The sequence below is a fragment of the Ostrea edulis genome, chromosome 3 (assembly GCF_947568905.1).
Source record: "Ostrea edulis chromosome 3, xbOstEdul1.1, whole genome shotgun sequence".
NCBI lineage: Eukaryota > Metazoa > Mollusca > Bivalvia > Ostreida > Ostreidae > Ostrea > Ostrea edulis.
In genome coordinates this window covers 82,414,908-82,418,491 of record NC_079166.1, presented here as the reverse complement: position 1 = coordinate 82,418,491, position 3,584 = coordinate 82,414,908, and the positions used below count along the sequence as shown (strand labels likewise).

Here is a 3,584-nt window from a genome sequence, read left to right as displayed (position 1 = left end):
ATATATATATATATATATATTCATCGTGATTAGGACACTGTGTATCTTTAATTAAATTGGTAACCCTATTTCAGCATTGTTGTTCTCTAGACTTTTTTTTCTATGGAGAAGGGAGGGGGGGGGGGGTGTAAACCAACTAGGAGTCCAGTATACTGTTATATACTTTGGAGTGGTGACAAAAGTGAGTATTTGTTTTTATTTTTTAGCTCACCTGAGCTGAAAGCCGTCCGTCCGTCCGTCTGTAAACTTTCCATATTTTCAACTTCTTCTCAACAACCACTGGGCCAATTTCAACCAAAGTTGGCACAAAACATCCTTAGGTAAAGGGAATTCTAAATTGTTAATATAAAGGGCCAGGCCACCGTCCAAGGGGAGATAATCAAGAAAAGGTAAAAATAGAGTAGGGTCATTAAAAAATCTTCTCAAGAACCACTGGGCCAGAAAAGATGAAATTTATAGATAAGCTTTATTAGGTAGTGAAGATTCTAAATTGTTAAAATCATGGCCCCCGGGGGTTGGATGGGGCCACAATAGGGGATCCAAGTTTTACATACAAATATATAGGAAACATCTTTAAAAATCTTCTTCTCAAGAACCACTGAGCCAGAAAAGTTGAGATTTATATGAAAGCTTCCTGATATAGTGCAGACTCAGGTTTGTTAAAATCCTGGCCTCCGGGGGTCGGATGGGGCCACAAGGGGGATCAAAGTTTTAAATACAAATGTATGGGGAAAATCTTTAAAAATCATCTTCTCAAGAACCACTGAGCCAGAAAAGCTGATATTTACATGAAAACTTTCTGACATAGTGCAGAGTCAAGTTTGTTAAAATCCTGGCCTCCGGGGGTCGGATGGGGCCACAAGGGGGATCAAAGTTTTAAATACAAATGTATGGGGAAAATCTTCTCGAGAACCACTGAGCCAGAAAAGCTGAGATTTATATGAAAGCTTTCTGATGTAGTGCAAATTCAGGTTTGTTTAAATCATGGTCCCCGGGGGTCGGATGGGGCCACAATAGAGGATCAAAGTTTTACATACAAATATATAGGGAAACTCTTTAAAAATCTTCTTCTCAAGAACCACTAAGCCAGAACAGGTGATATTTACATGAAAGCTTTCTGACATAATGCAGATTCAAGTTTGGTAAAATCCTGGCCCCCGGGGGTCGGATGGGGCCACAATAGGGGATCAAAGTTTTACATACAAATATATAGGGACAATCTTTAAAAATCATCTTCTCAAGAACCACTGAGCCAGAAAAGCTGATATTTACATGAAAGGACAAGGTACGTTTGGGGCCAAATTTAGCCCCGCGTTCAAATTAAATGATATTCCTCAAAATTCTTTCATATGGTGTATACTTCCATAAGATGGTCATGATGTCTTCGTAAAAAGCTTTACTTATGTATAATACATATGGAAATAGAGTATAGTTTACGATAACGTTGTGCCATTTTGACGTTACTTTATGCGACGTCATAAACAAAGCTATGTCATGAACTCAATATGAAAATAATCCAATTTATATCGCCATATGCTCAAAGTTTTATTAAACAAATGTGCACTACGATTTTTATTTGAAAAGTTTAATTGATTTTTTCCGAAAGTTTTAATCAATTGTAGATGATTCGATGCGGCGGATGCTGTGATTTGAAGGACGATTAGTGTAATTGTATCTAAGAATTGTAGAGCAACCCATATATATTCATTCAATTTTAACCTTGTATTTACATTTGCATCCAGTTTGCATTGTTTTAATCTAAATTAAATGAATATCATATTTGTACGTAGCGCGTTGTTACCTTCAGTTATTCTTTTGTGTATATGTACACTTTGTTCTTTTTTTTTCCGAGCGCACTAAATGTTTTCAGCGAAGGAACACGCACTAACCAATGCTACATTGGATTGTACATGTAGTAAAAAGAACAAGAAATTCATTCAGAATATATGTGAAAGAAATATTATAAAACGAACTTGAAAAGTTTGGGTTTTTTTTTAATTCAACACACGACAATGGGACCGAATGTGAACTTTATAGGATGTGATATGATTTACAAACAATGTGATAAGTTCTACACAAGAGATGACACTGACACCTAGTCTGGTCCCCCTTCCCACAATTCCGTTCGCGCACTCTCTACATCAATTGTGGGAAGGACCTAACAAAAAATAATCATGTCGGTATTATATTCAATGTTGTAGCATATACACTTGCATCTATTTACACTCTTTATTTGAAAAAAAAAATACCCATACAGGCTCCTGACAATTACCTTTGTATAACAAATCTTTCAATGCATAAGTATTTACGTAAAGGAAAAAAGTTTGAATCATAAATCATATTTATTGTCTCAAACCACGTCCGAAGTCCGCATGGGAGAGGAACGTATATTTTTAATCCCCCCCCCCCCCCTCTACCTTTTGATACATGCCAATTTAGTCGGAGATATGAAAACAACCTTAGTTTCCCTGTCTAATAAATCATTCAACAATTCCTTTTCGGCCAGTTTCTAATGATGAATGAAGCAGAGACTGTCTATTAACAGTACCAAAGTCAATCACTATGACAGTGCATCAGCATATATAATGCCGTCAGTCAAAGATATTTATATTTTCCAGCAATTGTCAAAATAATGAAAGGTTTAAGATCTAATCAGTTTTTGACACTAAGTTTTTTCACTATACTAGTGAAAAGGACTACTAGAATCTATAATTTACTAGTCCTGCTGATTTGTGACTAGTCCGGCTGCTGAAAGTAGACGGCCGAGTCGCGATGCGACGAGGGGAAGAGTGCGGGAGGGGCTTGTCCCTTCTTAAAGAGGGTGGGGGTCCGGGGAAAAATCAAAATCTAGATGCAAATTGTTCATTTGAGGCAAATAAATGAAAATTTTATGACCAAATCTAGCCTCTTTTTCCTGATTCTCTCATCAAACCATCATATTTATGCTTGAATATCATGAAGAATACGTCGATGTGTAGCATAGTACCGTATTTTGTCGAATATGATATGCATTTTTCCAAGGATTTTTGGTGTGAGAAAGGGGTGCGCATTGTTTACCAAATAGTTTTTTTTCAGGTGAAACTCGGCGGTTAAGTAATGTTTTACTCGGAGACATATCGTATGCTTGTTCACCTAATCGATCTCAAGAAAATTACTACCGAACGTGAAATTGTAGAAAATGTTTTACTTAACAATATGTAAATAATTAAATTATTATAAAACAGCCAATTAAGCTTCATTCGATCTTACATTCATATTAGATATTCATCATCGTGCGAAAGTGTCATGATATCATCAGACCGTGACCATGACCAGCACGTGTTTTTCGAAGATATCATTGTGTACAAGGACTTCGTCACTTGATTTTGTCAGACACCTATTCAGGTTACTTTCTGCATGCTGCACGATTTCCATGGATCTGGGAATATGCGGTTTTCTTTTGTAGTACATGACACGTGACTGATGTACTTCATTTATCTAAATGCAGCGAAATTTCGGAGAGTTATGTTTGAATTCTTCATTTCACTACCGTCCCCAAATAATGGTAGTGTACGATTACAACACATTGAACAATTGTTCAATAC

The 3,584-nt window shown here is 36.5% G+C and overlaps 1 protein-coding gene across 5 annotated transcripts in view; it reads left to right on the top strand.

Annotated features, from left to right (window-relative positions):
* Positions 1-1,569, top strand: part of LOC125674775 (uncharacterized) — a 47,089-nt gene extending 45,520 nt beyond the window's left edge. For all 5 annotated transcript variants that reach the window (XM_048912052.2, XM_048912055.2, XM_048912054.2 and 2 more), the window contains one exon: positions 1-1,569. This exon is cut by the window's left edge and continues 800 nt beyond it. The gene's annotated coding sequence lies outside the window, so the exon portion shown is untranslated.
* Positions 1,570-3,584: the final 2,015 nt, after the last annotated feature.